The sequence below is a fragment of the Acomys russatus genome, chromosome 6 (genome assembly GCF_903995435.1).
Source record: "Acomys russatus chromosome 6, mAcoRus1.1, whole genome shotgun sequence".
In the NCBI taxonomy this organism is placed as follows: Eukaryota; Metazoa; Chordata; class Mammalia; order Rodentia; family Muridae; genus Acomys; species Acomys russatus.
In genome coordinates, this window is record NC_067142.1 from 5,487,533 (window position 1) to 5,500,565 (window position 13,033).

Sequence of the window (13,033 nt, forward strand, 5' to 3'; positions counted from 1 at the left end):
CATTATCAGAAACAAACCCCATCCCTTAGAAAGCTTCTGGGTCTCTAAAAATGCAAAACAGAACAAGTAGGTGACCTGTCTTTAATCCCACTTGGGAGACAAGGAATTCCAAGCCAGTCTGGTCTATACAGTAAGGGCGGGCCAGGCTAGCCACGGCCACACAGCAAGACCCTTACTTGTGTCTGTGCATGCGCACGCACGTGAAGGTCGGCAGAACTTCTGTGGAGTCAATTCTCTCCTTCTGCCACGTGAGATTTCTGGGGATCAAACGCAGCTTCTTTGGCCTGGCAGCAAGTGTCCTTCCTCCCAGAGCCATCTCTCTGGTCCAAAATTAATTTTTTTCATAAAGGAAAAAGCTTTGGCTCTACATATTTTGACTTATACTTGACTGAAACCATGCTGTTATAAATATCATTCAAAAGGAAAAGGCTTGACCTTTTGACAGAAAGCACAATTCCAGTGTAAACTGGGCGTGGGGGGACTGATCTGACCCTAGATGCTCCTTGGTCCTTACTTTGGACTAGAGCAGCACTGCAGGCCCTGCCCACCCCTGGCTGTCCCTGACAAGTCATCCGTCCCAGTTCCTGAATTACTGTTCTGGCTTTTTGTACTCCAATTACCTGGCTTATCCAGAAAAATGCAAATGTGTGAAAGTCAGACCCCACTCTTCACTCAACCATCACACGAACTCTGGCCCCATATTTGACCACGTCCCCTGAATGGGGGGACCTGGTGGCACTCAGAGGAACGATAGCAGGCTACCAAGAAGAGACTTGATACCCTATGAGCATATAAAGGGGGAGGAGGTCCCCCTCAGTCACAGTCATAGGGGAGGGGAGTAAGGGGAAAATGGGAAGGAGGGAGGAATGGGAAGATACAATGGATAGGATAACAATTGAGATGTAATATGAATAAATTAATAAAATTTTAAAAAATAAAATATATAAAATAAAACGCAAATGTGCCCAACTACACGATGTCTGGGCAGTATAAGACAGCTCTTCCAGAGTACTCTGTTCTGAACCAGAAGCTCCTGGTTTAGTCCCCAGTTAACAGCACTGTGCTTTGAGATGTTCTGGGGACTGGGGCGTGGGGGGGGGGGGGGCGACACAGCTAAGAGTGTAGGATGTTGCAGCTATCATGTTCCTAGCCTCTTCCTAGCCTTCTGCCTTCTTGCTACCACAGCATGTACCACAGCATGAACTGTGCTGCCCTGCCATGCCCTGTCTGACATGAAAAAGAAAATGCTAAACCTCTGAGCTAAAATAAGCCCTTTGTCCCTTTTAAGATGGTTCTGTCTGTCAGGCACTGGGTCACAATGACAATAAAAGAAACTAAAATAGAAAACCCGGTACCAGGAACGAGGGTTGTTGATAAGGCTAAGCAAATAGGAACGGTGCTGCTGAGTTTATTTCACATGTACATTTGTCTCCCTACCACATCTGAGCACCGCCACTACCATGTCCTACCATAACATTCCACACATACTTAAAACCAAGTTCAGGGTGGAGTTCCATCCTTGAAAACTAAACAGCAAAGGAGACAACACATTCTTGGCAACCGAACCTGGACAACATTTATCAAACACAGTGGGGAAAGTTCTCACTTTGCATTGTAAGGACAGCCTGCAATCAACTACTACAGAATGAAGATGGAGTATTTCAAACTGTTTAAACCATCTTCTTCAAGAGACTTCCTCCACTGCCAGGGATTTTGAATAGCCTCCTGGTCAGTCATCCGGAAGCAATTTTTCACGTAATTAATGAACTTGGCTTCCACTTTGCGGAGAGAACCACTTTTTCTATACTTGCTCGCATTTTTGCCTTAATCTCTTTTACAGAAGTCGGTCCTTATGGTGTTTAAGGAGGTTTTTTTTTCCTGGTTTGTTTTTTTGTTTTAAAGGACTCTTGACCCTTTGATCTTGATGTTGATGGTTTTAGGTCTTTTTCATTTTTCTTGGATTTTTGTTGTATATTTTGCTGGGGTATCTCTTACACATTTCTTCACTGGAAACTTTTTCTTCAGTTTCCTCATGAAAATCGTCATCATCCTCCTCAGCTTTGCCATCTTCCTCTACAGCTATCAGCTGTCCATTGCTGTGCATAGGCCCTGAGCCACACTTCACCTCAGGACCTCAGGTGGTCTCGTCTCAAAGCCCCCACGGGAAACTTTTGGCTGTACACACATTTTCAAAGTTGCCAGTGTTACTTTAATTGGACTGCCTTCATAGTTCACTGAATCTACGTCTACGACGTGTACATTTCTTTTGCCCCTGCCCCTAAACTGACTGCTCTTAGTAATAACTGGTGCTCATTTTATTTATTTTTGGTTTTTTTTTTTTTTTTTCAAGACAGGGTTTCTCTGTATAGCCTTGGCTGTCCTAGACTCACCTTGTAGACCAGGCTGGCCTCAAACTCACAGTGATCCGCCTGCCTCTGCCTCCCGAGTGCTGGGATTACAGGCGTGCCTCCCCACACCCGGCCTGATGCTCATTTTAATCATCTCCACTTTAAAATGATAATCTTTGTCAGCCTTTATTTCACAGGCAAAAAGGTAGTTCTGGGGCTTCAGAGAGCGCATGTCCATTTAGTCTTCCATGAGGCACAGAAGTCGGATGGAGAAAACTATCTACTGCTCCTCAGAACACACACACAGGATGGAATCACGCCAAGCTCCGTGAGGGTTTTGCAGGAAGAACTTGAAGAAGCAGGCTACCCAAGCCTAGGCTGCTACAGAGTAGAGCTTTTAGTGGGTGGCTCGGGTAGAACGTGTGTAGTGGAGGACAAGCTAATGAGTCTTCACATCTGAACAAGGATGCTTTTGAGGACCGGCCTAGAAGCTGAACGTGTAATAATGCTCTAGTCATGAACCTGTTCACACCATGCCTGTGAAGGCCTGTTGAAAGCTAACATTAATCTAGCTGAGGAAATGTTAAGTTGCTGAAGCATTCAGCTTGTGATATGGGCACAAGTAGCTATTTTCATCTAGGTTTACAATGAGCATTGGGTGCAAAGAGCAAAAAAGAATTGAAAACTTGTAGTCTGGTGTGAAAAGTCTGAATAAAGTTGGGACAGTAGAAGACATGGCTTCTGAAAAGATTAGTGCTGTTAAAAATGAGCGAAAGGCTTAGGATTCAATCCCATCATGGGCCAAAAACAACAAGCAAAAAGCCCTATACTCCAAAATACTCACTGAAGATACTGTTATCTAGGCCATATAGTCAGATCCTGTCTCAAATAAATAAAGAAAGAAAGAACTTTGCATGGGACAAAAGGAAAGAGTAATGGCTGATAAAAGTCATTCTTGAAGAAATAAATCATAGTCCCCGCCCCCACCCACCCTCTAAACGTTACACTAGAGACTGTTGCTCGTTCAGAATGAGAGTTAGAAGGAGCTTATCTACCTGGCTCTATACAAAGTCTACAGTAAGGAACGTATTGAAAAAGTATTGTTTTAAGTTGTGTTTAACTAGTTTTTTTTTTTTTTTTAACTTAACCAACAACATTGTAGTTCTACTCACGTTAGGAAACTTTACATGAAAGAGGATTAGCATGAACATGACAAGGCACAGAGACAGATGTCATGAGTTATTTGACACGTGTCAGCTTTCAAGGAGTAGCAGAGAAAGCAAAAAAAAAAAAAAAAAAAAAAAATAAAACAAGACAACTAAATGGTAGGGGCACCAGGGCCCTCTATTCAAATTACTTACAACAAGTATAGCTAATATTAATAGCAGTTATGTATGAACTGTCTTTAAGTAGTGACACAGGAAAACTCAGCATCTATTTGTAAGTAGCATTCTTAAGTTCCAGATACTGTTTTCACAAAAGAAATAGATGCTCTAAGGGAAAGCATGGTGCACCACTCTCCCCAAAAAGGCATTGATGAAATGTGGCACGAACAGGCTAATAATAACATGCCCAAGCATCACTATATTTGCCTCTTATTACTTCATACATATTAGTACAGTCACTGATGCACTCGACTGTAACAGAAAATGTAAAACAAAACCAAGAGAAATAAGCACAATCCAGTTCAAGGCCTGACTCACCTAGTGTCCTACACTTGGCCCCACTCTTCTCCTTCGTGGGCTACCCCAAAGGATGGCACTGTTTCCTCGCTGCCAAAAAGGACCTGCCAGGCCCCACCATCTTTTCTTATGTGGGCTCCAAATCCAGTATGAAAGGTAATGATCCAAGAAGAAAAAAAAGTGTCAAAATAGGAGGCAACAGGCTGTGGCCAGCTGGAGCGACCCTCCGACGTTCAGAAGATTGGGTTGGTTCACCATGTTTTGGCAGGGTCACACCAAGCAGACCAGGCTGCCCAGAGACTGCTCAGCCTCACCAGTGCTGGGATTTCACACCTGTGGCACCATGCAGGCAGAAACTAGTTTTAAATTTACCTCTTTCTAACTGTAAGAAAGCTTTGTGAACTCCACTTTTTTATTGTGTTCTTTTGTTTTACACAGGCAATACAGCCATCTTCCTTTCCCAATAAAACAGTATAAAGGATATTAAATGTATAGAAGGTATTAAGTTTCTCAGGTGACTCAGGTCAGTCTTAGCACTGTCATGCCATGTAGCTATATGCATGAAGACACAGTATGGAAAGAAACCAGAGTCATTTTCTCTATTTCAGACCCCAGTGTGCAGCTGCTGTAACAGGGAGCAATTGCTTCTGTGCTCTGTATTCTCTTTTCCTGATGATAAATATAATTTACAAACTATAAATAATTAAATGCTGTAAATATCATTTAAAGCAACAGAACAGAAGAACACAGTAGGAATCTTAACTTGCTTCCAATTTTGCACAAACTGCCCCTGTCCTCTCATGACGGTTATGGAGAGCCTCCAAGCGTCCTTTCTCTGCTGATGGTGACATCACCATTGGCAGCCCTGCACTGTAATTGTTTAGGAGCACAGAACATCTCAGAGCTGCTATCACATGCACCCTCAGCTCCCTCTCTGCCATCCAAACACTGTGTTTAGTGAGCAATATAAACAATGCATCAATTAGAGTCTTTTAAAAATGGAGAGTCAAACAGAAATGCATACCAATTATCTGGTTTTCTATGTTTTACAACAACGCAATTTTAGAGCTATAATTTATATGCCTTAAAAGTGGCAAACAATGTTTTTCAAATTATTCCCCTTTCTTCTACATTTTATATTAATTTTCCATAAATATCTATATATTCTGACTTATGACTCATTTTGCCCAAAAAGACCGCATTTCAACTTCTCAATTACATCAACTACGTCAAAAATGAAACCACAATCACTAAATTTAAAAGAGTCCTAACTCTGCAGAAGAGGAGGTGAAGAGACTGTAATAGATGGTGGGGATGGAAAACACCAAAGAAACCAGGCCTTCTAAACACACAGGACTGATGTACATATAAACCCACAAAAACTGGCAGGGTGCATAGGACTAAGCCAAGTGTGGTCCCAGTGCTGAGAGGAAGTGGACATGCCCTCATGCCTAAAATAGAAGCCATCTCCAATTGATAACCACTTGCAAAGGAAAAATACTTTCCTCCAACACAGTCTCACTAGGTACACACAAAACCACACTTAAGGGCAAGTCTCATGCCCAGGAGTACATGCCAAAACAAAATGAGCTCAGTGTTGGAAAATTTTGTTTTGGCCTCATATTGCTTTGTGTGGGCATTTTTTACACCGTACAAGGTGGTTTGTTTTTTGTTTTTGGGTTTTTTTTTTTTTTTTTTTTTTTTTTTTGCTTATTTATATGTTATGGATCCTAGTTATGTTTTTATGGAATTTCTGTGTGTGTGAATCTGTGTGTCACTTAGTCTACGTGTTTCATGTACTTTTTCTGTGGCTCTATTTTCTATTCTTTGTTTTGCCATACTCTGGTTTGTCTTTATTTTATCTTTTTTTTTTTTTTTAAACACTTACTTGTTTTCTAATGAGAAAGAGAAAGGAAGGGTGTGGCCTTGAGTGGATGCTAAGGTGGGAGGATCTGGGAGGAGCTGGAGGTCAGGATAAGTCAAATCAGAATATAGTATATGAAAAAAAAAATCTATTTTCAATGGGAAAAAAACCCAAGACCCAAAAATATCTGTGATTTAAGTATTCAAAGTATGTTGGTACTCTGTTGTAATTCCTCTCACAAAAGCACAATTTGTAACAATGAAACAGCAAAGTACTGGGTTAACAAAGTCAGCTACTGCAGTAAGGAACCAGAAGCCATTCTACAAACCAAAGAAGGTTTAACCAATGGCAATTTCTTCAGCACATGGACAAATTAACTGTCTTTAGCAGTGTGTGAAGCTTTGTTTTTACTGTCAATTTGACCCAATTTAGAATCACCTGAGAAAAAGGATGACCAATTGAAGAACTGCCTCAATAGGACAGACTGTGGCCATGTCTGTTAGAGGCCATACTTGTTCACCACCGCTTTGGGAGGGCCATGACTACTGAGAGGCACACCACCCCTCAGTGGGTGGGCTGAGCATGAGCCCCAGCACCAGCTAATAAGGAATCTTCCTCCATGGTTTAAGGCCTCGGGATCCAGCCTTGAGCGCCTACTGGCTTCCCTCGGTGATGGATTGCTGGCTGGAACGTGTCTGAGCCAAATAAACTCTCTCCTCCCAGCTGCAATTGGTCACAACGCTTATCCCAACCAAAAGTGGAGTAGATTTTGCACCACTTACATAAAGCAAACTGTCCTGACTGAAATGCCTCTCCCATCTAAAGATAAGGACTGTAAATAAGGTCATAACGTGTGTGGGAGAGTCATCATAGCTAGTACGCTAACTTCATTCTAAGGCAATAACTCGAAAATTCTGCATGCTCCTACCCCTCTCTGGGACGATAATAATGCTTTAATACTAGGTCTGTCACCTTTGGCACCACTAAAATTTTGAGTCATACAATTCTTCTTATGGACTGTAGGATGTATCACTGTCCAACAATAACAAAAGACAGAATTAGTCTTCATAGTTTGGACAACCAAAAATATCTCCAACCTGTAAGCAAAACCAGCCCAGATGAGAACCACTGCCATAGAGCTATCCTACCCACTGTCTGCCTCTTCACAGGGCCTAAAGGAAGAAAGTGGGCTCCAAGAATGACATCATCAAAGCTCTTCCAGTTGTGTGAAATATTAACGTGAACAGAGGCCCACAGCTCGGAGCAGTGCTCCACTCTGTCGTTTGCTCTTCACGTGCAGACTATCTCCGTGCTGCGTCAGCATCCTTATTTTCGGGTCCTTGAATGAGCCACTAGAAGAAAATTGTGAGCGCATATACATTTTCTAATAAAATTATTTTTTATTTTCATCATGTAGACTGCCTATAGTCAGTCATTTTGCCCAAGATGAATGATGACTCAGATGCATTATCCCTATAATCCCAATACTTCGAGGCAGAGACAGGAGGGTCCCTATGAATCCAGCAGGAGGCCAATCTGAGACCTCCATGAGTTCAATCTGAGGCCAACTTGGTCTACACAGCAGGTTCCAGGGCAGAGTCTGCATAAAAAGACCCTATTCAAAAGCCAAACCAAGAGAAGAAAAGACAGGTGGGTGGTGGCAGCTCACATTTAAGCAGGAGCATCAGTAAGAGTCTGAAACCAGTCTGTGGCTACATAGCAAGTTCCAGGGCCGCCTGGACTATAGAGACCCTATCTATTAAGAAAAGGAAAATGAAAGGAAAAGGCAGACAGAAAGAAACAAACAAAGAAGAAATAAAAGAAAAAAAACCTCTCTTCAGAGCTTCCATGAAGTGTGCTCCTTTTCGTGATGCTATCCGTAGATGAGGAAAACCATTCTTTCTGCAGTAGTTGTTACATGTGGCGTTTACCTAGAGACCCAAGGAGCAACATCTAGTACCTACAGATGAGACACCTTTAGCGGGAAATGCAACTCAGCAAGATCTGCATGAGCACCATTAACATACACCATTTACATTCTCTTCAGGAACAGTGTGTGTTGGCCATTAAACTACTCAGAGACTCTCATAAGCTACATTAAAATTACTGACACCTGAGAATCGGAATCTAACAGAGCTCAGGCTGTGGAGACGGCTTAGTGCGTAAAGGCACTTGCTGCCATGCCTGCCAACATGAGTTTGATCTCTGAGGAGGACTTGAGTCCCCAGGACACACATGGTGGAAGAGAGATCCACCTCTCAAAAATTGTTTTCTGTTTCCCCATTGAGTGCCAAGGTGGCCACCCCCATATATATTTACATGTTATATATATATATATATATATATATTATCACATATATTTACATAACAAATTCATTTAATACTAGCACAAGCATCAAAGAGTAGACTAGACCAATGGAGGAAAAAATAGCTTTTTGCTCAAAAACATCAGATGTTTATCAGTCAAAATAACTACATTGCTCTTTATGTATGCCATCTTCAACAACATAAAGTCATTGTTCCTTGTTATTTCTCCAACCCTGAAAAATGCATCAGCTAGCTGCATCTTAGAGAGAGATACTTGAATCAATGAATGGGATAAAATTATCTTTAAAATTTTTATGTTTTTAAATTATCTTTAAAAAAATATTTAATGGGAAAGATGGAAGTCATATATCTAAATTTATGCATGCAGCTCACCCATCCTCAGATTTTACTCGGGGAAGGGAGTGCCCTTATTCCAATAACCTGTGGCTAGCAAGGGACAACAACAGTCAAGCATTCATAAGTAGTCACATCTTTTTAATAGTTTCAGATGACAACACTGTATGCCAACTTTAATATTCTACCACATTCAAGTATCAAAATTTAATCAAGTGAAGCCACATCTCATCTCTTTGTCCTTCATGATTTTTGGGACTCCAAATGTAAATGATAATCGATAATCTGGGGCTTATATCTTCCCTTGCAAATGTAAACAAAAACCACAGACAAGCGGTCTGAACAGACGGGTCCTAGTGAAGAAAATAAAAGGAGAAAACATCTGGTTTAAATGTTTGACACAAACCAAACCCTTTAGTGTCTGAAATGCATGAAATCGTTAAGTGTGGCTGAAAATACACCATCAAAAGGGGCCTTAGGACAACAGAGAAACAGTCCATGGTCACAAAAGAAACAGAAAGAGAGTGTCCTAACAATGGCAGATTGCTGGCCCTCCAACCCTGGCCCAGGCATCTGTGATGGGAGCAACTGGCACCTCTCACCCCACAGTTGTGCAGCTCAGCTTCGCAGAAAACCCAAGTATCAGAACTCACAACTGACCATTTCTCAAGCATATCTCAAGCTAACTAAGATCTCTGCCTATAGGTTTTCAAGAACAAATCCCTTTTTCTTCATGAGATTGTTTTCCTGGACATTCAAGTTTGAAACCTGAGCTGAATATTCATAAGAAAGTTGGTCTTGGATCTAACAAAACTGTTTCCATATATTTACATACCTCTAGCTACACTGGTTTTCATGAGAAACCAGAAGCGGATCTCAATGTCACACTGCAGCAGCTCAGACTGCAGTCAGGAACAGACCAGAGCAAGAAGGGCCTGATGCCGAGCTAGGAGCAAATCCCCAGGACACAGAGCCCGGCTAGGCATTCCCAATAAGCAAGGAAGAGCGGGGTCTGTGCAAACACTGCAAACACGAGCTGCCCGCTGCCCAGAAGCAGGCTCAGAAAGCAGCTTAGGTGAACGTCCTCATTTTCCTTCTGTTCCTGTGATAAAACAATGGCCAAAAGCAATTCGAGTATTTCATCACCCCACATCCACCATTAATCCAAAAAGGCCCCACAGATAAACCTACAGGTCAGTCTCATGGTGACAAATCCTCAGGTTCTCTCTTCTCACATGATTCTAGTTTGTGTCAAATTGACAAAAACTAACCAGTACAGTGAGCCAGACATAAATAAATGGAACACTGCCCCAAACAACATGGAAGTTATAACCGTTTAAACTAACATTGAGTTTTTCTCTTTTTAAAGAATTTATTTTTATTCATGTATGCACGTGTACATGTGTGTGGGTGTCCTCAGAAGGGGGAGTCAGATGCCATGAAGTTGGAATTACAGGTGACTCTGTGTCCACTGGTGAGTATGCTAGACTAGACCCCAACTCCCATCCTCTGCAAGAGAGGCAAGTGGTGAGCCATGCCTCTGGCCCACGTTTAAGTTATATAGCTAATGAAGTCATCACAAAATTCTATTAGGCAAATATTATTATCAAGCTCACTTTAACTATAAAGAAACTAAGCTTTTGGTTTTGTTTTTTTAAGTTTCCTAGTTTTCCCAAATGCAAATAACCAATGAATGATAGAACTAATCTTCCAAGTAAGGCTATTTGTGTGCTAAAGCTGGGGTTCTCAATTGGCAAGCATAAAGTGCCTATCACCGCTACATGCATGTTTGCCACACAACCCCATAATTTAAAGTTACTAGCAGCTTGTTGCTGAGGATTCCATGTCTCACCCTATCAGGTTGGCAAAGGACGTATCATGTGGTGAGAGGGAATCAACCCAAACATCACAAAGTCACCAGGTCAGGAGGCCTACTGCACTACAGAACATGGAATGTAACACAGTATTTTACAGTGCTTCCTAAAGCTGGTGTGTGGCTAAGCTGGTGGCATGCGCTTTAATCACAGAACTAGGAGACAGAGGCAGGAAGATCTCTATGACTTGCAGGCCAGCTGGGTGCACAAAGCAAGTTCCAAGCCAACCAGAGCTACACAGAGAAACCCTGTTTCCAGAAACAGAAGCAAACAAAACAATACAATACCCCCCCCCAAAAAAAAGTATGTATTCATGACAATAAAGAATTATAAAGACATTATTCACTGCTGGTGGGGATGCAAGTCAATGCAGCCCTTATAGAATTCAGTTTGGCGGTTGCTCAAAAACTTACAAACCACACGGCCCAGCTATTTAACTCATAGGTACATACGCAGAGGACTCCATACCCCGCCGCAGAGATATTTGCACTCTCATATTTATTGTTGTCCTATTCAATATAGCAAGGATATGGAACCCACCTACTTGTCTGTCAAGAGATAAATGGATACTGAAAACTATTCTGCTCTAAAGACAAATGAAATCACTAAATTGGTAAGAGTGTGAGTGGACTATTTAATATTAAGCAAACTCACCAATGTCTGAAAGAAAAAAAAATGTATGGTATCCCTCGTATGTGGAGCCTCACCTATAATGTATACATGTATATATGCAAAGGCAAAGAGATGAGAGTAATATCACATGTACTAGGGAACAAAGAAAGAGTAATATCAGTGATGAGGGTAGAAGGAAGAGGGTACAGGGCATGTGAGTCCTGAAGGGCGACATAAATCTAATAGTTTTTCTAGTTTTAGCTGTTGCAGGCATTTAGCGTTTGTTGTTGATGTTGGTTCGGCTTTGTTTTTGTGGTGGATAAGTGAATATAAAGGTAACTGTCAGTGAAAGCGTAAAATCCAAAGGGAAGCTCTATGGCTTCTGCAGGGTGTTCTAACTGTAGAGACGCTCACTGGGATGTGTAGACTTTGGGTGGTCAAACACTCGTTTGAATGGCTATGTTGGTCTACATCTATGATGGTTTTGGGTTTTGTTTTGTTTTGTTTTGTTTCAAACTGATATGAAGCCAAGTGTGGTGGCTCGGAAAGTCAAAGATAGGTGGATCTCTGTGAGTTCGAGGCCAGTCTGGTCTACAAGGAGAGTTTCAGAACAGCCAGGACAGTTATAGGGAGAAACCCTGGCTTGGGGGGTGGGGTGACACTTTACGCAAAAACTGCAAATGTTATATCCTAATGATATAACAGTGAGGATCCTCAAATCCTTGAACTAAGGCTCAAGTCCAATGAGCACCCTGAAGGTGACTGTTACCGCTCGCTCACTGCTAAGTCTTCAATTCCCAAGTCAACACCTCCCATAAGCTGCATATGGTATCCTTACCACAGCTACTGCCAAAACCAAGAGACATCTGAAGTGAAATCATCAAAGGAGCCATTCCTCAATTTCTCAGTGTCTCTATGTTCAGCTAAATGCAACAACTTGACTTTTCATTATTGCAAAGCTCAATTCTCTCCGGACAACTATCTTAGATACTATCTTAGATATCATGCAAAAAAAAAAAAAAAAAAAAAAAAAAAAAAAAAAGCTGTCTTATGCCAGAATTACATAATTATACACTGTTAAAAGAAGACAGATATTTGTAATCAATTTTTTTCAACTCTGCTATTTTATGAATTAGGGAAGTGAGAGCCAGGAGCTTTCCATGTGGAGCTGGTACCAGCAGAGTCATAAGGGGAGCCTGTGCTTCCGGACTCTGGTGCCTGTACTCTCAATCTGCATCACCATGAGTTACCTTAATGTTTCAGCAAGTCTTCAATGTCTTGGAATTAATATGAATATCTTTAAAAGGCAATTACTATTCAGCCATCTGTCTTAACTAGCTGGAGGAAAGTGAAATCACAACATAGCAAATCAAATGTAAGACAGGACCTTATATATGGACACCAGCTCCAGACACAAAAGTATCTGTTTCCACAGTAATTGAATTCTGGACTGCATAATGAAAAGAGGTCAATTACTGAGTAATCTAAACGCCAACTATATAAATTAGTGCCTGTTTAATCACAAGCTGACTTTGACACATATTTTTTTTTATTAATTTATTCTTGTTACATCTCAATGTTTATCCCATCCCTTGTATCCTCCCATTCTCCCCCCCCCCCCCATTTTCCCATTATTCCCCTCCTCTATGACTGTTCCTGAGGGGGATTACCTCCCCCTGTATATGCTCATAGGGTATCAAGTCTCTTCTTGGCAACCTGCTGTCCTTCCTCTGAGTGCCACCAGGTCTCCCCCTCCAGGGGACATGGTCAAATGTGAGGCACCAGAGTACATGAGAAAGTCATATCCCACTCTCAACTCAACTGTGGAGAATGTTCTGACCATTGGCTAGATCTGGGTAGGGGTTTAAAGTTTACCGCTGTATTGTCCTTGGCTGGTGCCTTAGTTTGAGCGGGACCCCTGGGCCCAAATCTGCCTATCATAATGTTCTACTTGTAGGTTTCTAGGACCCTCCGGATCCTTGTACTTTGCTA

At 41.7% G+C, this 13,033-nt stretch overlaps 1 protein-coding gene and 1 pseudogene across 1 annotated transcript in view; both read right to left on the bottom strand.

Moving 5' to 3' along the window:
• The window catches only part of Phlpp1 (PH domain and leucine rich repeat protein phosphatase 1), a 209,266-nt gene that overhangs the window by 143,941 nt on the left and 52,292 nt on the right, over positions 1–13,033 (bottom strand). The window lies entirely within an intron of this gene.
• LOC127190309 (nucleophosmin-like) lies at positions 1,610–2,598 on the bottom strand (annotated as a pseudogene).